We start from the raw sequence: 22,699 nt of genomic DNA, 5'->3' as shown, positions 1-22,699 counted from the left end.
TCCTTTAACATCGTTTTACCCTATCTCAATGCTAACTTTATGCCATCACTCTCTTCCTAACCTTCCCCCTCTTGGTCTCCTGTTTATCTTAACCCTTTCTGGCTTTAGATTTTCCCTACTCTTTTGGTTTACCCTCTGCTAAAATTTCACCCTACTTATATATCTAATTTCCAACCCCCTGCTCCAAGTCCATACACACCTCTCTCTACGCTACCTTAACTAAAAAAAATAAATAAATAAAAATTGTTTTTCTCTCTGGCCTTTTGTTGTTGTTTGCTTGAATGTTGACTAGATTGAATTTTTATGCTTTTTTATGAGATTGTTTTGCTTATTCTTTTTTTGTTTGTTTGGTTCTTTTGTTTGCTTTGTTTTTGTTTTGTTTTTTGCTTCTGTTTTCCCTTGCCTCACTTGATATTAGTTGGTGTTGTCGTTTGTATTAATCTCCAGGTTCGTTTTGCTGGCATTTGCTGGGATTAGTGGTTGTTCTATTGGAGTTTACTCCCCATATATATAGTTTGTTCCCCTTTTCTCTCTTAGTATCGTTCTTGTTGCTCTTACTTTTTTTTATTTTCTTTTTTTCTCTTTTCCCAAGTTCATTTCACACTCCTTTTGTTGTTTTATTTTTACTCTTCCTCTTCCTCTCCTATCCCCTAATTTGTCTTTCTCTGGTGGTCACCTTTATTGGAGGTTATTAATATTGTGAATACAACTCTGTTCAGTGCCTTGTGTGTTGTACCTGGTTGTGTTGTATTTTGTACCTTTAAATCAACGCAGGAGAGAGAGAACTATATAACCAGACATCCGGAGAAGAGAGACCATGGGGAGACAAAGAAACGGCCCCATAGAAAAAAAAAGCAGGCATCACCAGAAAAGGAAATAAATGAATTAGAGGCCAGCAACCTATCAGAGAAAGAATTCAGAGAAATGGTCATAAGGTGGCTGAAAATAATGGAAGACAAATTCAACAATATGAGTAAGAACCAAGAGGAAATGAAGAAGAACCAAGAAGAAATGAAAAATGACATCGCTGCTGTAAAGAACTCAATAGAAAGCATCAAGAGTAGACTAGAAGAAGCAGAGGACCGCATAAGTGAGCTAGAAGACAAGATGGAAAAAAATACCCAAATAGAACAGCTTCTAGAAAAAAAAATTAGAAAGCATGAGGAGAGCCTAAAGGAACTTCAGGACAACACGAAACAAAACAACATCCGAATAATAGGGGTACCAGAAGGAAAGGAAACTGAGCAAGGAATAGAAAACCTGTTTGAAGAAATAATAACGGGAAACTTCCCTGATATAGGGAAGAAAAAACCCACACAAATCCAAGAAGCTCACAGAGTCCCAAGCAAAATAAACCCCAAAAGACCGGCGCCAAGGCACATTATAATTAAATTGGCAAACAACAACAACAAAGTAAGACTCTTAAAAGCAGCCAGAGAGAGACAGAAAGTTACATATAAAGGAACCCCCATCAGACTAGCAACTGATTTCTCAACAGAAACTCATCAGGCCAGAAGGGAATGGAATGAAATATACAAAGTCATGCAAAGCAAGAGTCTCAATCTGAGAATACTGTACCCAGCAAAGCTATCAATTAAAATTGAAGGTGAAATCAGGAGCTTCACAGACAAAAAAAGACTAAGGGAGTTTATCACCACCAAACCAGCAATGCAAGAAATGCTAAAGGGTCTGCTGTAAAAAAAAGAAATAGGAAGCAAAGAAGGAATACAGGGGTATAGAATAAAAATGGCGACAAATAAGTACCTATCAATAATAACTTTAAATGTAAATGCATTGAATGCCCCAATCAAAAGACACAGGGTAACAGATTGGATAAGAAAACAAAACCCATATATCTGCTGTCTACAGGAAACCCACCTTAGAAAAAAAGACGCATACAGACTGAGAGTGAAGGGATGGAAAAAGGTTTTCCAGGCGAACGGAAATGAAAAAAAAGCTGGGGTAGCAATACTTATATCTGACAGATTAGATATCAAAGTAAAGGACATAACAAGAGATATTGAAGGCCACTTCATAATACTAAAGGGAGCAATCCAACAAGAAGAAATAACTCTGGTAAACATATATGCACCCAATACAGGAGCACCAAAATACATTAAAAAAAAACTCCTGGAAGATATCAAAGGAGAGATTGACAGCAATACAATCATAGTAGGAGACTTTAACCCTTTGCACTTGCTTGCTTTTTTCTCAATTCCTTTATTCTAATGCTAACCGTGTCGAGTCACACTCGACATCCGATTTGGATTAATCTGCAAAGGGTTAATACCCCACTATCACCATTGGACAAATCCTCTAAACAAAAAATCAGCAAAGAAGCATCAATCCTAAATGACTCACTAGACCAGATGGAATTATTCGACATCTTCAGAACATTTCACCCCAAAGCCACAGAATATACATTCTTCTCAAGTGCACATGGGTCATTTTCAAAGATAGACCATATGTTAGGACATAGGCAAAATCTCTCCAAATTCAAGAAGATAGTAATCATATCAAGTATCTTCTCAGATCACAGTGGCATAAAACTGGAAATCAACTACAATAAAAACAATCCAAAGAAATCAAACACATGGAGACTAAACAGCATGCTATTAAACAATGACTGGGTTACCAAAGACATCAAGGAAGAAATAAAAAACATCATGGCAACAAATGACAATGAAAACACAACAATCCAAAATCTATGGGACACAGCGAAAGCAATCCTGAGAGGGAAGTTCATAGCTCTACAAACCTACTGCAAAAAACAAGAAACAATGGTAGTAAATTACCTAACCCAACAACTCAAAGAGTTAGAGAGAGAGCAACAAGAAAAGCCCAGTGTAAGCAGAAGGAAGGAAATAATAAAGATCAGAGCGGAGATAAACGACATAGAGACCAAAGAAACAATACAAAAGATCAACAAAACCAAGAGCTGGTTCTTTGAAAGGATAAACAAGTTTGATGAACCTCTAGCCAGGCTCACCAAGAAGCAAAGAGAGAGGACCCAAATAAACAAAATCAGAAATGAAAGTGGTGAAATAACAACAGACCCCGCCGAAATACAAAGGATTGTTACAAAATACTACAAACAACTCTATTCCAACAAACTGGACAACCTAGAGGAAATGGACATATTCCTAGAAAAATATAACCTTCCAAAACTCAATCAGGAAAAATCTAAACAGCTCAACAGGCCAGTAACTATGGAAGAAATTGAAGCAGTCATCAAAAAGCTTCCAGCAAACAAAAGCCTGGGGCCAGACGGCTTCACAGGAGAGTTTTACCAAACATTCAAGGAAGAACTAAAACCTATCCTCCTCAGATTATTCCAAAAAATTCAAGAGGAAGGAACACTTCCAGGTTCCTTCTATGAAGCCAGCATCACCCTAATATCAAAACCAGATAAAGACAACACAATGAAAGAGAATTACAGAACAATATCCCTCATGAACATAGATGCCAAAATCCTCAACAAAATTCTAGCAAATCGGCTCCAGCAGTACATCAGAAAGATCATACATCATGACCAAGTAGGATTTATCCCAGGAATGCAAGGATAGTACAATATCCGCAAATTAATAAATGTGATACATCACATAAACAAATTGAGTGATTAAAAATCACATAGTCATATCAATAGATGCAGAAAAAGCATTTGACAAAATCCAACACCCTTTCTTGATAAAAACTCTCAACAAGGTGGGAATAGAAGGATCATACCTCAACATAATAAAAGCTATATATGATAAACCCACAACAATGGGCAAAAACTAAAACCATTTCCCCTAAGAACAGGAACAAGACAGGGATGCCCACTCTCATCACTCCTGTTTGACATAGTACTGGAAGTATTAGCTATTGCAATTAGACAAGAAGAAGAAATAAGAGGCATCCAAATTGGGAAAGAAGAAGTAAAGCTGTCCTTATTTGCAGATGACATGATATTGTACATAAAAAAACCAAAAGAATCCATCAAAAAACTAATAGACTTAATAAATGAATTTGGCAATGTAGCAGTATACAAAATTAACGCCAAGAAATCTGTGGCATTTCTATACACCAATAATGAACTTACAGAAAGAGAGACTAAAAAAGTAATCCCATTTACCATCACACCAAGAAAAGTAAGATACCTAGGAATAAACTTAACTAAGGAGGTAAAAGACCTATACACGGAAAATTACAGGTCACTGAAAAAAGAGATAGAGGAGGACATAAACAGATGGAAGAACATACCATGTTCATGGATTGGTAGAATCAACATAATTAAAATGTCCATACTACCCAAAGCAATCTACAGATTCAATGCACTCCCCATCAAAATACCAACAGCATATTTCACAGACCTAGAAAGAACTCTCCAAAAATTCATTTGGAATAAAAAAAGACCCCGAATAGCCACAGCAATCCTGAGAAAGAAGAATAAAGTAGGAGGGATCTCAATACCAGACTTCAAGCTGTATTACAAAGCCACTGTTCTCAAAACAGCCTGGTACTGGCACAAGAACAGACATATAGATCAATGGAACAGAATAGAGAATCCAGATATCAACCAAAACCACTATGCCCAATTAATATTTGACAAAGAGGCATGAACATACAATGGAGTAAAGACAGTCTTTTCAATAAATGGTGTTGGGAAAATTGGACAGATACATGGAAAAAAAGGAAACTAGATCACCAACTTATGCCATACACAAAAATAAACTCAAAATGGACACAGGACTTAAACATAAGACGGGAAACCATAAAAATACTAGAGGAATTCACAGGCAACAAAATCTCAGATATATGCCAAAAGAACTTCTTCACTGACACTGCCCCTAGGGCAATGGAAGCTAAAGAGAAAATTAACAAATGGGACTACATCAAAATAAAAAGCTTTTTTACAGTAAAAGAAACCATCAACAAAACAACAAGAAAGCCCACTCTATGGGAGAACATATTTGCAAATGCTATCACTGAAAAAGGTTTATCTCCAACACCTACAGGCAGCTTATGCAACTTAATAAAAGGAAGATAAATGATCCAATAAAAAATGGGCAATGGACCTAAACAGAATCTTTTCAAAAGAAGACAGAAGGAAGGCCAAGAGACACATGAAAACATGCTCAAAGTCACTTATTATCCGAGAGATGCAAATCAAAACAACAATGCAGTACCATCTCACACCTGTCAGAATGGCTATCATCCACAAATCAACAAACGACAAGTGTTGGCGAGGATGCGGAGAAAAAGGAACCCTCGTGCACTGCTGGTGGGAATGCAGACTGGTTCACCCACTGTGGAGAACAGTATGGAGTTTCCTCAAAAAACTGAAAATGGAACTCCCATTTGACCCAGTAATCCCACTCCTGGGAATATATCCGAAGAAACTAGAAACACCAACAAGAAAGGATATATGCACCCCTATGTTCATAGCAGCACAATTTACAATAGCTAAGATTTGGAAACAGCCTAGGTGCCCATCAGCAGATGACTGGATCTGAAAACTGTGGTACATCTACACAATGGAATACTATGCTGCCATAAAAAAGAAGGAATTCTCATCATTTGCAGCAACCTGGATGGAATTGGAGAACATTATGCTAAGTGAAATAAGCCAGTCAATGAAAGAAAAATACCACATGATCTCACTCATTTATGGATAATAAAGAACATTATAAACTGATGAACAAAAAGATAGATACAGAGACAGTAAAGCATCAAACAGACTGTCAAATTACAGGGGGAAGGTTAGGGAGAGGTGGGGGAGATAAGAGATCAAACGAAGGACTTGTATGCATGCATATAAGCATAACCAACGGATGCAAAACTCTGGGGGGTGAGGGCATGTATGGGTGTGGGGTGGGGGGGTAATGGTAAGATATGTACACATATAATACCTCAATTAAAAAATAAAATAAAATAAAATAAAATAACTGGTTCGTGTGTGTGTGTGTGTGTGTGTGTGTGTGTGTGTGTGTTTTGAGTTCAACATAACTCATTGAACTACAAAGTAAAAAGCTAAGTGAGATACCACTAATGGAAAAAGTGGGGTATTGGGGCTTTTTTTTCAGTGTCAGGTTCCCCCTCACATACACATCTCCATTTGATCAAAGCATACCATTGGGCAGTTAGTTAAAAAGAAAAGGGGAATGGGTGAGGAGGCACCATGCCTGATTACAGACACTAGTTTCTCTGTATACAATAAAGGATTTTAGTGAAAAACTAAAAAGTAAATAAATAAAAATTAGTCTGGAGTAATCAGGAAGGGTGGGGGCAAATTTGCTAATTAAGCAAGTGTCGTTGGAGGGAGCACAGTTCTGGAGCAGAGTAAGACTCCTTTTGTAGTAGACACCTCCCGCCTGCTGCCGGGACACAGTTTCTCCCTGTCCAGCCAATGTTCCCACTGGGCAAGTGTGTCCCTTATGTTCATTGCTCCCATCAATCTGCCTCATTGACAATCTGTGCCATTCATTCCCAGTACGTGTTAACCAGTTATGATTCTGCACCCAATTCCTGTGTGTGTGTCTGTGTCTGTGTGTGTGTGTGGGTGGGGGGGGGGTGGTAAGGGCATGAGGGTGGTTGGGTTCCCACACCAATAAGCAGTTGACACCAGCTGGGTGTCCTACAATTCAACTCAATTCTGACACTACCTACCCAGAGGTAACATCAGATTCTACAGGCGAAGGACTGAGTCCTTAACTGGACTTGTGGGAACTTGCGATCTATACCGAGGTCGTCAGAAGCACACGTGATAAGTCTCCCAGCACCTCTCCACGTTCACCAGCGCAGAAGCTTTCGGAGCTCCGTCCACTCTGCCTTTTTCTTTTTGTTGTTAATCCTGAGGATATTTTTTCATTGATTTTTAGGAAGAGTGGAAGGGAGGAGGAAGAGTCAGAGAGAGAAACATGGATGTGAGATAGACACATCAATTGGTTGCCTCCTGCACGGGGATGGAGCTTGCAACCAAGGAATGGGGCCCTTCAGTCTGCGGGCCTGTGCTCTATCCACTGAGCAAAACCAGCCTGGGCCATCCACTCTGTCTTTTCAGGTGTTTTATGGAAGGTTCACCACACAGGCATGGTTGATTAATCCCTGGCCCCTGACAAACTCCATCTCCAGCCCCTCTCCACTCCCTGAGGTCAGGGGACAGGGGCTGAAAGTACCACCCTCCAGTCGCATCGTTGGTTGCCCTGGCAACCCCATTCTTAGGTGACCTAGGGACTTTTTTAAAGTCGCCTTATTAACATAACCACCACCAAAACAACCTTTAAGGAGCTGACCACTGAGGAAATTCTAGGGTTTTAGGCGCTGTGTGGCAGACACAGGACAAAGACCAAATACATATTTCTTATTATAAATCGCAATATCACACTCGTTTACTCCCTGGTTTTCCTCTGAATTTTCGATGGCACCACGAGACTGTCCTGTCCCGTGGTGGTCCCCCGCCGGGCCCCACGCACGGAGGCAGATGGGAAGGTGGAGGAACTTACTTCGGAGGCTCTTCCTGGGTGGCTAGGACAGACGGGCCCAGGTCCGACCTCGTTAAAAACCCTGAAGTTTACATAGAGGCCTTCACGGGCACAGTCACTACCGGTCCAGGGGGTCTCACCGCCTCCTCTCTCAAGGCTGCGACCTGAAGACGGCGCCCCTGCTGCGGACGGTGCGCGAGAAGGGACATTCCCGCGAGAGGGGGCGGGGCCTCCCACCCGGGAGCCGGCTCTCTGGTCTACCAGCTGTCATGGCCTCCGGACCACGTCCTCCACCTTCCCACGGCCTTGCGATGGAGATGCACTGCTCTCCTCCTTCCTGGTGCTTTTCCTGTGCTGTGGCGAGTGCCAGTTTCCTCACCACGGAGGAACCAGGACCACGCGGAACTCACGCTGCACCCACCGTAAGCATTTAAAAATAATACCGAGAAAAATAAATTGTTAAAATACGTTTAGAATAAGGTTTAAAAATTGCCATTAGTTACCTTACTCTCAAGTCTAGGGTGTTTATGCTGGAAGGGAAGTTAGCGGTGAGGAAGCCGAGGTTCTGGGAAGTGAGGTGCCATGTTCGAGGTCACCCTGTGTGTGTGTGTGTGTGTGTGTGTGTGTGTGTGTGTGTGTGGTGGGGGTGGGGGGTGGGGTCAGAATCTGGCTGAGCACCCAGGTCTCCAGCCTACGTGTGCACTGCTCTCCATCACTCCTCCCTCTCTCGCATCAACCGTCCTGAGTCTTAATCCTTCTCTTGTCTCTTCGAGGTTTTAAAGGAAGAAAATTTAACTTTCTTCTACTTATTTAATTCATTGTTAAAAGCCTACCAAAATGATAGCCCGCTTTTCACATTTGACTATTAGAGAGGGAAAAAAGAAAGAGTTGAGACACATGCAATGACCCAAGTCCATGCCTGGACACATATTTCCTAATTCATCCATCTGTGAACCAGGCCACACTGGTTGTAGGAACCTCCTCTAAACACGGGGTACCAGACGTTTCATAGCACCTAGAAGTGGTCCTTTCAGAATATGGGCTCCCGGCTTATGCAGGTGTATGATACCTTGGGGCCCCAGGTGGCCTTGGTATATACTTTTCCATTTCACAATAGAACTTCGTTGTTACAGTGTTACTATTTTTTTGGTTGTTGTTTTTTCTTTCTTCTTCTTTTCTTAATCCTCACCCAAGCATATTTTTCCCATTTATTACTTTTTCTTTTTTTTTCCAGAGAGAAGGGAAGGGAGGAGTGGGGGAGAAAGAGAGAAAGAGAAACGTCTATGTGAAAGAGACACATCAATTGGTTGCAGGACCTGCCGGAGATGGAGCCTGCAACCAAGACAGTGCCTCTGACTGGAATCCAACCGGAAACCCTTAAGTCTGCGGGCTGACACTCTAACCACTTAGCAAAACAGGCTAGGGCTGTTATGGTGTTATTGACCATATTTGACAGATGAAGAAATAAAGCTTCAGGGAGATTAAGTCATCTTCCTATTGTCACCTAAGTGGGACATCCAGAAATCTTTGGCTTGACAGTCTTCAGTGTCTTTGCTCTCTCCCTTTGTTAGTCACTTAATTTAGGTTTCAACACCATTATGTTTACATTTTAACACTACATAGGGCATTAGATCTAGTACAACTTCCCAGGGGCCCTAGTCCCTCTCTGGATTTTAGCCAACAGCTCAACTTTAGACAGTTGGATCTCATCTTACTTTGGCTGTTGGTGTACCTACAAGTTGTTGTCCAAACTAAAAAGACCCCAACTAGACCAGGACAATGAAAACAACCATGATGAGGAGGAAACAGAGTCCCCCACCCCCCTTTTTTTACATTATTCATTCTTGTTTGTTCATTACTATTCATTTTTTGTGGTGGAGGAGGAAATCATATAAGTATAATATTCATTGCCTGACCCCAAAGAGTTTGCAATCTAGCCAGATTCAAAATTTATTAGCAGTATCTTATTCTTTTAAAGTGTATAACATGGAATTTTATTAGACATATGGGTTATAATTTATTAGCAGTATTTTATTTTTTTAAAGTGTATAACATGGAATTTTATTAGACATATGGGTTATAATTTTTTAAAAACTGTTTTCTCAATGCTAATTATCAAATAATCCTATGATGCTAGCTTAAACTAAATTAGCCTCTATCTGAACTTTATTCATTTTCATTAATTTATATATAAATACACCTCAATTTCTATATCTTTTCTATTTAGGATGGATATTTGGGTTGTTCATAGTTTAGGGCTCTAAGACTATAACCCAGCCCTTCCCCTTCTGTTGCAGTGTGATGTTAGGGTATGCTCTCCTTATGGCTCCCTCGTGGCCATTAAGAAACGTCTGAGTGTGGGTAACTCACACTATTTTGCTAGTAATAGTGTAGCCTCTTGAATGACTTGGTTCCCCAGCCCAGGCTCTCCCATCCACCCAGGCACCCAAGAACACTGGCCACAATGGAAGGAAGTTTGTCACCGGTAAAAGACTTTAACCACAAGGGACCTTGAATGTAGAGTATGGCTTGGGTGTGTAAGGAAGAGCAGACCCATGTGAGAGAGAGGAGACAGAAGTCTTCTGGCAGTTGACAGAGAAATCTGTGCCATAAACCTCTTCTAGCTGCTCTGAAGACAGGATCCAGAGTTCCCCGTGATGTTAACCCTTTGCACTCGCTTGCTTTTTTCTTGATTCCTTTATTCTAATGCTAACTGTGTCAAGTCACACTCGACATCTGAGTGCAAAAGGTTAACCCTTAACCTCAGTCCCCAATGCTTCCCAGTCGCTTTTATGTATAACCCTGCATCCTCAGAGACTACACCTCAATGTCCCAACCTAGTTTGTCAGAAAATCCACTTTGCTTCACCAAAGAGTTCTCCTCAAGATAATCTAGTGTCTCAGAGCCACTGGAAAATTCATTGAAAGAGCCAGTTTGCCCTTGGGAGAACTACATAGAGCTGATGATTGAAAAATTTCACTAGACTGGAGAAATCAAGATGGCGGCATAGGTAAACACCTGAACTTGCCGCCTAGCACAACCACTTGAAAACTACAACTAAAAGACAAAACGGACATCATCCAGAACCACAGGAAGGCTGGCTAAGTGGAAATTCTACAACTAGAAGGTAAGAGAAAAGCACACTGAGACTCAGAGGAGCTGCGGAAGTAAAGTGCGGAGGTACGGAGGCACGTGGGCGCAGAGAGGGCTGGCAACCGAGTACGCAGCTGTCTTTTTCAATCTGCAGGGAGAAACAAGCTCTCGACTACTCTGAACTCCAGTTCCGGACCAGACTCTGGGGACTCAGACTCATACGGGGAGAAACTGGACTGTCTGGCAGCGGGCAGAACTCGAGGGTGTCTTTCTCTCAGAGGAGCTTGCAACGATTACCAAGGGACACTGAGACCTGGGGTCCTCTTAGGGCAGGGCTGATGGGAAGCCATTGCTGTTTGTTCCGCCCTGAGACTCCGCCCCATCCAAGCTGTGCACAGAGGCTTTTGCATATGAATGGCCTGGTCCTTTGAAATCTAAACTTACCTATCAAACTGAAGCTGAGTCAGAGAGACCCAGAACATCCAAAAGAAGGCCCAAGGCCCCACAGCAGCTTGCATTGCTTCACAGCTGGGCCTCATCTGGGCACCTCCAAACCCCAAACCAAGAAGAGGAATCTGCAGATCTCTTTGTAGCTCCTGCTGGATGGCCTCAGGCAGAGGCTAAATTAGCACCTCCTTAGAGATCCAAGAGCCAGTGTACCCAGGGGTCAGAGAGGGACCATCTAGATTACAACTCCTCAGATCCATAAGGAACACACTCAGGGGGCAGATTCAGTGAGCACCAAAGCCCCACTGAAGCAAGTCTTGCCTCATAAGGGTGTTTCCAGCACAGAAGTTCTCCCATCGTAGACACAGCTGATCCTCACAGCCAATTGGCCAGGAGGTCAATTCCTCCCAGTGATACCAACAACAATCAAGGCTTAACTACAACAAGACTGTGTACACAGCCCACAAAGGGGTGCACCAAGAGTGTCCACCACAGGTAACTGGGGAGGCTGAGCCACTGGGCCCTATAGGACACCTAGCACACAAAGCCACTCTATCAACTCAGAGAAGCAGCCAAAATGCAGAGACAAAGAAACAGATCACAAATGACAGAAATGGAGGAAAGCAAACTACTGGATATAGAGTTCAAAACCACGGTTATATAAGGTTTTTCAAGAATTTTCTAGAAATGCCAAAACCGGTTTGGCTCAGTGGATAGAGCGTCGGCCTGCTGACTCAAGGGTCCCAGGTTCGATTCCGGTCAAGGGCATGTACCTTGGTTGCGGGCACATCCCCAGTAGGGGGGTGTGCAAGAGGCAGCTGATCGATGTTTCTCTCTCATTGATGTTTCTAACTCTCTATCCCTCTCTCTTCCTCTCTGTAAAAAATCAATAAAATATATTTTTTTAAAAAAGAATTTTCTAGAAACCACCGATAAATTTAGTGAGACCCTCGAGGATATGAAAAAGGACCAACTAGAAATTAAGCATACACTGACTGAAATTAAAAATTATATACAGAGATCCAACAGCAGACTAGAGAATCATAAGAATCAAGTCAAATATTTGAAATACAAAGAAGCAAAAAACACCAAACCAGAAAAGCAAAAAGAAAAAAGAATCCAAAAATATGAAGATAGTGTAAGGAGCCTCTGAGACAACTTCAAGCGTACCAACATTTGAATTATGGGGGTGCCAGAAGAAGAGAGAGAGCAAGATATTGAAAACCTATTTGAAGAAATAATGACAGAAAACTTCCCCCACCTGGTGAAAGAAGTAGACTTACAAGTCTAGGAAGCACACACCACCCCAAACAAAAGGAATCCAAAGAGGACCACACCAAGACACATCATAATTAAAATGCCAAGAGCAAAAGACAGAGAATATTAAAAGAAGCAAGAGAAAAACAGTTAATTATCTACAAGGGAGCACCCATACAATTGTCAGCTGATTTCTCAACAGAAACTATGCAGGCCAGACGGGAGTGGCAAGAAATAGTCAAAGTGATGAATAGCAAGAACCTACAACCAAGATTACTCTACCCAGCAAAGCTATCATTCAAAATTGAAGGTCAGATAAAGAGCTTCACATATAAGAAAAGGTTAAAGGAGTTCATCACCGCCAAACCAGTATTATATGAAATGCTGAAAGGTATTCTTTAAGAAGAGGAAGAAGAAGAAAAAGGTAAAGATAAAAATTATGAACAACAAATACATATGTATCAACAAGTGAATCTAAAAATCAAGTGAATAAAAAATCTGATGAACAGAATAATCTGGTGAATATAATAGAATCAGGGGCATAGAAAGGGAGGGGACTGACAATCCTCGGGGAAAAGGGTGTGGGAGGTGCGGGAAGAGACTGGACAAAAATCATATACCTATGGATGAGGACAGTGGGGGCGGCGGGGTAAAGGCATGGGGTGGGATGGGAACCGGGTGGAGGGGAACTATGGGGGGGAAAAAAGAGGAACAAATGTAATAATCTGAACAATAAAGAATAAAGAAATTTCATTAGACCTAACAACTGGAAAACATAGCTTGGAAGCAGTGATTTAAATTTGCCATGGCATAAATATAACATTCAGGTATAATAATTATAATTGAATATAAAAGAATGTTTCTTTGACCTATGACCAATTACTGTTCATAATGCAGAAAAATTTTAAAGCTAAAATTATTTGAATTGATTTTACAGAGTACATTTTTAATATACTTTGCCAACTAATATATTAATTAGGGAGTATCATAAAATATAAAACAAAATTTTTATTAGTAATAGGGCACTGGCTAAAGTTGACATTTCATAATGCAGTTCACATCATCAGCTATTTATTTATTGTACTAGAAAAGTGTAAATTTATCAATTTAGATCTCTAAGTTCTCTCATTATGGCATGAATCACTACGTAATAACTACAGCTCATTTACCACTAAAAATTCAAATGCAGGATTTCATAGACATAATGAGATCACTAAATGATTATTCACAATGTATTAAAAAATTTTCTTTATTCTGAAATTTTTTATCAGTATAAAAATAACTGATGAAGATTTAGTGTGTAAACATGAATTCTATTTTTAATTTATTTGTATATTTAAGTAATATTAAGAAAGGCTAGTAACCCAGGACAAGAGCAATAGGGAAACTGAGACAGATAGTTAAAGACCAAGCAGTTTACAGCCATCTAGTAAATCACAAAATCCTATCTTCCCTAACCAAGGACACTTAACCCTTTGCACTTGCTTGCTTTTTTCTCGATTCCTTTATTCTAATGCTAACTGTGTCGAGTCACACTCGACATCCGAGTGCAAAAGGTTAAAAGTAAATAGCTTACATTTCTCTTCCCCAGCCAGAGGGTAAATAGTTTATATTGTTGTGGAATTGGCGTGGAAAAAGGGACAGCTGAACACTCAGAGGTATCAGGAAAGAGAACCTTTATTCAAAGCAGCGCTGCTGGCTCAGGGGATTCAAAGATCCAAAGCCTGAACAACTTACACAATGAGATTTCTCCTTATATATATTCCTGAGTTTCTTTGTTTCCTAACTACCGGGCTTCTGTGGTGGACTTTCACAGCCCCACCTGAGTCAGTCAGAATGGGGAATTTAGATTGTATCTAAATGCCTAACCTGGATGGCACTAGTGACCTTGCTCTAACTAAGCTGTTACATCCTTGGTTTATGGCCCTTGTAAATTGGGAGCATTTAGGTAAATAGGTCTTGCAAGACCAGGTAAGTAAGGAAGGGGCAGTGACTTGATTATAGGCTAACAAGAATGTACATTAGGATACTGAATTAACTAGGTACAGAGTCAGGCTGCTAGCCCTCTACATTCTTTCACAAAATCACCCTACTCAGGAAGACAACAGAAATCCAATTAGTGCCATCTGTGCCAACCATACCCAAGGATAGACAAAGGGAATAAATCCCACTTTTTATCAGCATAAAGCTGATGAATATTCTATTGAGTTCCTCCCTTAAGACCACCCTAAACTCCCAGCCTTTAAAACCCTCAAGATAAAGAACCCAGGGATGGTCTCCCTTCCAGGAGCATGCCTATGCTTTTCCTTCCCCCTCTTCTTCCCTCTCAAGTGTGCATCTCCTAAAATCTAAAGGGACGAGACTTGCCACCAGATGAGCAATGGGCAGTAGCAGTTCATCCCAGGTTAACGCCCTGAACCTGTCTCCAAGGCCCCCTTTTCTCTGACTCCCCAGTGAGTCAAGGCAGCCCCACCTAGGTTCATTTCTTTCCTATAACATTTCTAGAGAGCCAAAGCAGCCCTGCCTAGGCTCTCTCCTGTTGCTTATTCTATCCTAAGCCCTTCCTTGTTTCACTGTCTCCAGCTTTAATAAACACAATCTCATAATGACCTGGACTCGAATTGTGAAATCTTTCCTGGAGGAAGTCAAGAACCCAAACACAACAGGCCATTTCAAAGCAGACCACTCCAGGCCCAGTTCCTATACGGTAACAATATCAGACTTAGAAAGAAGTTGCAAAAATACTATAAAAATTTTCTGTATACACTTTACCTACCTCCTCCTAATGTTAACACCTTACATAACCAGCACACAGTTATCAAAAACAGAAAACTAACATTGATACAATACCATTAACTAATCTAAAAAATACTCAAGTATTACCAGTCATCACACTAATAACTTTTTCTGATGAAGAAAAAAAAAATCCACTCCAGGATCCTACCTTGAATTAGTTATCATGCCTCTTCAGTCTCTTCCAATCTGGGACAGTATTGTTTGTCTGGTTTTTGTGTTGTTGTTTTTTTCTTTTTCAGGACTTTGACTATTTTGAAGAGCACTTGCCAGTAGAATGTCCCACAGTTGAGGGTTGTGATATGATAATAGGTTTGGTCTTTGTTCCCAATTCCCCTCACTGAGCTGCTAAAACCCTTAGGATTTCTTGAGTGATAAAAGTGTCTTTGTTAGTCTAATGAGATTATTCCTAACCCCAGATAGCTTCAGAATGGGAGTTGGTTGCCCAAAAAAACCAACCAAGTGATTAAAAGGTTTGAAATTTCAGCCTCTGTGGGTGGGAGAGTAGCTGCAGATTGAGTTCAAGCAATGGTTAATGATTTAATCAACCTTTCCTACATAATGAAACCTTGATAAAAACTTTTTTTTCAAATTATAAGATTAAGTTTATTTAGAAAGTTACAGAGGTAGTCGTGGTGAGCCAGCTGGGCTGTGCAAGCTCTGGAAATAAGTTACAGAAGTGAAAGAAGGGCTCTTGGAGCTTAGGAGAGAGAAAGGCAAAGGTAACATATATAAGGGGAAAAAGAGGGGGAAGGGAAAGGTGTGGGCATTCTCCTGAGAGAGAGAGAGCACACAATAAAAACTCTTGAATGACAAGGCCTTGGGAGTTTCTGGGTTGGTGAATGCATCAATGTGCTGGGAGTGTAACGGTAACCAAGGTCTAGCTGCCTGCCGCCAGGAAAGCCAAACTTGTAAAACAGGTGCTGGTGAAAAAGGAAAGAGGTTTATTCAAGTGCCAGTTATCTGAGAAGATGGGAGATTCTCGTCTCAAAGCCCATCTCCACATCTCAATGCAGGCAGATGTTTTTATAAGGAGGGAGAGGAAAAGCAGAACTAATAGATCAAGGGGAAGAGATTGAAAAGTTCTCCACGTGCAGACCAGCACAGTCCATTCTGATGAGGATCTCCAAACTGGTCAAGTGATGGTTTGGTATGCATCATGCTGGTTCTACATCATCCTTGTTCTATGATTGAAGGTCAGCAAATCTCCCGGAACTGGGATGACTGAAGGTCAGTGTTACATTTTCTGAAGTTAGTTCCTAGGATTGTTATACAAACATGCTGTTTGTCTACAAGTTACATATTAATCCAAGTCAGCATTTATAGAATCAATGTCAAAAGAATGGTGGGGTGGTTAAATTGCTCGCTGTTAGTGGAGGGAGCTCTGTATACCCCTGAACTCCCTCCACCAAATACTTGCCCTATACATCTCTTTCTTTTGGCTCTTCATAAATTCTGTCCTTTATAAATAAAACTGTTAACTATAAATATAGAACTTTCCTGAGTTCTGTGAGACATTCTAGAGAATTATCAAACCTGAGGAGGAAAGGGTGATTTTGGGAACCCCCAAATTGGTGATTGGCTAGGCAGAATTGTGATGCCTTGGGAACACCCAAGAATTGCAGCTATTGTCTAAAAGGGGCACAGTCTTGTGGGAATGAGCCCATTAACCTACAGGGTCTGTGCTGACTCTAGGTAGTGAGTGTCAGAATTGAATTGAATTGTAGAACATTCAGTTGGTATCACAGAATTGGTTTTGGAAAGTGATATGCTGGGTTATCTGATGTCTCCTCATGATAAATTCAGGTTAGGATTTTGGGTAATGATACCACAGAAGTGATGTTGCCTCCTGTCAGTATATCATGTCAGGAGGCACAAGATGTTGATATGTCTCATTATTGGGATGTTAACTTTGATCACTTGTCTGCTGGGTTTCTTCACTGTAAAGTTATTTTCCCCAAACCTATTATTTTCAAACTAGAGGCCTGGTGCACAAATTTGTGCACTGGTGGGGTCCAACCAGCCAGTCCCTATAGGGGACATTAGGGTGGGCTGGCTGGGGTGGAGGGGCCTTGGACGGTTTGCCAGCTGGCCCCGCCCCTGATCAGGGTGGAGGGGGCCCGCTCAGGGGCAGGGCTAGCCTGGGCAAGGGGCCACAGGTGTTCCGGTCGTTCTGCCATTTGGTCAATTTGCATATTACCCTTTTATTATATAGGATGTTTCAAATTCTAAGATAAAATGTTAAGCTATTTGTAACTTCTTCCCAGATGTCAAAAATAATATTTTTAGCCTTAGCCAGTTTGGCTTAGTGGATTGAGAGTCAGCCTGCAGACTGAAGGGTCCCAAGTTCAATTTCAGTCAAGGGCATATGCCCTGACAGGGAATCAAACTGTGACCTCCTGATTCATAGGTCGACGCTCAACCACTGAGCTATACCAGTCAGGCTGAAATGTGATTTTATATTATTACTAGAGGCCCAGTGCACGAAATTCATGCACGGAAGGGTGGGGTGGTGTCCTTCAGCCCATCCTGCACCCTCTCCAATCTGGGACATCCCTATCACAATCCAGGACTGCTGACTCCCTACTGCTCGCCTGCCTGCCTTCCTGATTGCCCCTAACTGCTTCTGCCTGCCAGCCTGATCACCTCCTAACCACTCCCCTGCCCACCTGATTGATGCCTAACTGCTCCCCTGCCAGCCGTTTGCCCCTAACTGCCCTCCCCTGCCAACCTGGTCACCCCCAACTGCCCTCCACTGCCAGTCTCATTGCCCCTAACTGCTTTTCTCTGCTGGTCTGGTCCCCCCACCCAACTGCCCTCCCCTGCAGGCCTGGGTCCCCCCAAACTGCCCTATCCTGCAGGCCTGGTCCCTCCCAACTGCCCTCCCCTGCAGGCCTGGTCTCTCCCAACTGCCCTCTCCTGCAGGCCTGGTCTCCCCCAATTGCTCTCCCCTGCAGGCCTGGGTCCCCCCCAACTGCCCTTCCCTGCAGGCCTGATAGTCCACAACTGCTCTTCCTTGCAGGCCTGGTCCCTCCCAACTACCCTCCCCCGCTGGCCATCTTGTGGTGGCCATCTTGTGTCCACATGGGGGCAGCCATCTTTGACCACATGGGGGCAGCCATCTTGTGTTGGAGTGACAATCAATTTGCATATTACTCTTTTATTAGATAGGATTATTTTTTTAAATCCTCCTCTGAGGATATTTTTTCTATTATTTTTTTAGAGAGAGTAGAAGGGAGGGAGTGGGAGAGAGAAACATTGATGTGAGGGATACACATCGATCAGTTTCCTCCTGTATGAGCCCCAACCCAGGACAGGGATTGAACCTGCAACTCATGTACTTTCCCTAGACCAGGAATCAAATCCACAATCTTTCGATGCATGGTCCAATACTCTAACCACTGAGAACACTACCCAGGGCTGGCCTCAGGTAATTTAAGGTAAATCCTTCAAGACAAGAAACTGCTTGAAATTGGGCAAAGTTTGGTTACATAATAGTTTAGGATTGTAGACACAGCAAATCTTGAAACAAGTATGGATAAACAAACTCTTGGCCTAATAAGCAAGCTGTTCCTCCAGATAAGCACACAATTTTCTTGATAAAACTAGCTGTTTACCACACTGAGGCACCTGTTTGCCTTGATAGACTGGTTTACAGGAATTTCCTGAAGCAAATGCTGGTTATTAGTTGGTTTGCAATCTTATCTTCTCGAGCTAGAATTTTCTGAGGAAAAACATTTAAGCTATGTTGACACAGATAATATCAATTCTCAGTAGAATGCCCATGAAAACTGAATCCAGACAAAATAATCAGAATGAATTGGGATATTACGATGCCACAAATACACATGGAAAACATAAGGCATCACAACAGAAAATTCCTAAAGATAATTATAAAAAAGCTATATTTCTTGTTTTTTTAAACTTGATAGAAAACATGTAACAACCTGTAAAACATGTAACAAGACTGAAATGTTTTTAGAAATTATTGTATTGCTGCCCTGGCTGGTGTAGCTCAGTTGGTTAGACATCATCCCATGCACCAAAAAGTTGCTGGTCAAGGCATGTGTGGGAGGCAACCAATTGATATGTCTCTCACATCCATGTTTCTCTATCTGTCTCCCTCTTTTCCACTCATCAAGGAAGCTAGGTAGATAGGGGCAGGACCACAGGAAGGGAAAATAGAACCAGGGAACCTAGCTGACAGAAGTTACTAAGACAACCCAACTAGGCGGGGAAAGAAGGTCACACAGGAGAAAAGCAAGTTTTAAATATATGAATGTTGCTAAGACAAACAGCTTGCAGATAACCAATCACAAGGCAGTAAGGCATATAACCAATCCCAAGGATGTTACTAAGACAGAATTCTTTGAAAAGACCAATCAGGAGCTAGCTGTATCCACCCCTAAATTTAAAAAGTGCACTTCCTCTCACGCTTCCCCCCACACCCCACACCCTCAGCACGCACAATGGGTTCCTGACGTTCCTGTGGCAGGGGAGCACATCCCCTGTGCCATTGTGGCTTATGGCCATGTGGGACTCTGTACAAGGACTAATAGACTTTAACACCTGGATAACATGAAAAGGAAGCTCTGGACACTGGCCTGCTCCTGAACTGCAGCTGCCCCTTTCCAGGACTGGTTTCTCTCAATAAACTTTGCTCCCACTAATCAGTTTTGTCCACGAGTTCATTCTTTGGTTTTGCAAGACAACAAACTCAGGCTCAATACCCCACATTTTGGTTTCAGTTTGATTCCTAGTCAAGGCACCATGCCTGGTAGAGGGCGGGCAGGAGACAGCCTATAGATGTTTCACTCTCACATTGATGTTTCTCTCTCCCTCTCTTTTCTTTTTCTCTAAAAATCAATAAAGCTCTAACTGGTTTGGCTCAGTGAATAGAGGATCTGCCTGTTGACTGAAAGGTCCTAGGTTCGATTCCAGTCAAGGGCACGTACCTTGACCCAATCCCCGGCCCTGGTCGGGGCATTTGTGGGAGGCAATCAATTGATATGTCTCTCACATCAATGTTTCTCTATGTCTCCCTCCCTCCTTTCCACTCAACAACAACAAAATACACGAACAAATCAAAAACATTTCAAACAAATAAATAAAAATCAATTTAATTTTTTTTTCTTAATCATCACCTGAGGATATTTTCCCATTGATTTTTGGAGGGAGTGGAAGGAATGGGAGAGACAGTGAGGGAGATACATCGATTGGTTGCCTCCTGCACATGCCCTGACCTGGCCGAGGGATTGAGCCTGCAACGGAGGTATATGCCCTTGTCTGGAATCAAACCCAGGACCCTTCAGTCCTCGGGCTGATGTTCTATTCATTGAGCCAAACTGGCTAGGGCAATAAAAAATATATTTTTCAAAAGAGAAATTATTGTGATGTTAAGTGTTATATTTGCAATACAAACAAAAGTATGGTTTTGGAAATCGTCATTTTACATTTTTACATTTGCTCAGTACCAATTTGGCATAATACCTTCAGTACAATTGATGTTAAATGGAAAATGATGCAAGAACAAAAATTCAGTGTACATGATGCATTTAAAAACATCAAAGGAATTAATACTCTTCTTGAAGACAAAGAAATAATGTTTATGAAAAATATATTGATACTAAACAAATCACAGGATCTCTTGACATTGACAACTCACTCAATATTGGCACTAGCAAAAAAGGAGTAAGAAGTTTCAATTAAACTGAGAATCTTATCTATGATCCAAAACTAAATTTCAAATTCAATTTTCTTTTTCCTGTACTAAGATATAATATCATCTTTAAAGGAAAGATTTAAAATACGGAAAGAATATAATGGTCTTTCAGTGTTATAAATGGCAAATGTAATTTAAAGAATTCCAATGAACATAAACTACTGCAACTATGGAAACACTAATAGTTGAAATTGCCTGGTGAACAAAGTAAGAAAAATGATCCTGATGGGAATTTAATGTAGAAGGAACTAAAATCCTAAGTTGATTTCTAAAATAGACACTCACAGTAGTCCAGTTGAAGTATTCTGATATGCTTGCAATAGTAATTTACAGGACACATTTCCAATAACATTTTGAATAAATTTAACTAGATAAATTTAACCATGCAGTAGCAATTGCCAATGGAGAATTTTATAGCTTCGGGAAAATAAATTTTATTAAAGATATACAATGTCACAGAGAGAAACCAAGATGGTGACATAGGTAAACACCTAAACTGCTGCCTCGCACAACAATTTCAAACTACAACTAAAAGACAAAACATCTATCACCCAGAACCACGGGAAAGCTGGCTGAGTGGAAGTTTTACAACTAGAAGGAAAGAGAAAAGAACATTGAAACGTGCACAAGCGCTGAAAAACTGAGGTACGGAGGTGCGCGAATTGGGCTGGCGGCCGGTGTCTGGGTGCGCTGCTTTTTTCAGCCCGAAGGGAGACAAGCTCCCGATTTCTCTGAACTCCAGTTTCTGGGGAGACGCTGGGGACCCAAACTCCTACGGGGAGAAACTGGACTGTCTGCCATCGGGTCGGAAAGTGAGGGTGACTTTCTTGCAGAGGTGTGCCCAGCAATCATTGTTTACTGCATTGGGGCGCAGGACGCGGGGACTTGGAAACACGGAGACGCAGAGACGGCTGACTGGCAGCCATCGCTCTTTGCCACACCCTAGCCTAGTGACTCCCTGGGACCCCACCCTGCACAATCTACAAACCCACCCAAGCTCCACACAGTGGCTTTTGCATATAAATGGCCTGCCCTATCGCAGCTTAACCTAACAAACTGCAGCTCTGGTCAGACAGCTCCAAAACCTCCAAACCCCAAGCAAAGAGGAGAAAACTATAGTTCTCGCTGTAGCTCCTGCTGGATGGCTTCAGACAGTAGCTGACCTGCACCCCATTGGAGTTCCAAAAGCTAGTGTATCTAGTGGTCAGTGTGAGACGACACCACATTTCAACTACTCACATGCATAAGTGACACATTCAAGAGGCAGACTCAGTGAGCACCAAAGCCCCACTGAAACAAGTCCTGCCCCATAAGCATGTCTCCAGCACAGCAGTGCTTCCATTATAGACACAGCGGCTCCTCACAGCCAATTGGCCTGGAGGTCAATTCCTCCCAGTGACACCAACAACAATCAAGACTTAACTACAACAAGGCTGTACATACAGTCCACAAAGGGGTGCACCAAGAGTGTCCACCTCAGGTAACTGGGAGGCCGACCTACTGGCCCATAGAGGACACCTAGCACACAAAGCCACCCTACCAATTCAGGGAAGCAGTGAAAATGTGAAGACAAAGAAACAGATCACAAATGAAAGAAATGGAGGAAAACAAACAACTGGATATAGAGTTCAAAACCACGGTTATAAGGTTTTTCAAGAATTTCCTAGAAAAGGCCAATAAACTTAGCAAGACCCTCGAGGATATGAAAAAGGACCAACTAGAAATTAAACATATACTGACTGAAATAAAAAATATTATACAGAGACCCAACAGCAGACTAGAGGAACGCAAGAATCAAGTCAACGATTTGAAATACAAAGAAGCAAAAAGAAAAAAAGAATCCAAAAATTTGAAGATAGTGTAAGAAGCCTCTGGGACAACTTCAAGCGTACCAACATCAGAATTATGGGGGTGCCAGAAGAAG

General features: G+C 41.7%; 1 long non-coding RNA gene across 1 annotated transcript in view; it reads right to left on the bottom strand.

Moving 5' to 3' along the window:
- LOC129151491 (uncharacterized) overlaps positions 1 to 7,983 on the bottom strand; it is a 152,216-nt gene extending 144,233 nt beyond the window's left edge. The window contains exon 1 of the long non-coding RNA XR_008558175.1: positions 7,967 to 7,983. This is a non-coding gene — a long non-coding RNA (uncharacterized LOC129151491). The remainder of the gene's footprint in view (positions 1 to 7,966) is intronic.
- Positions 7,984 to 22,699: the final 14,716 nt, after the last annotated feature.

The sequence above is a fragment of the Eptesicus fuscus genome, chromosome 14 (assembly GCF_027574615.1).
Source record: "Eptesicus fuscus isolate TK198812 chromosome 14, DD_ASM_mEF_20220401, whole genome shotgun sequence".
NCBI lineage: Eukaryota > Metazoa > Chordata > Mammalia > Chiroptera > Vespertilionidae > Eptesicus > Eptesicus fuscus.
This window is presented reverse-complemented; position numbering and strand designations above follow the sequence as displayed.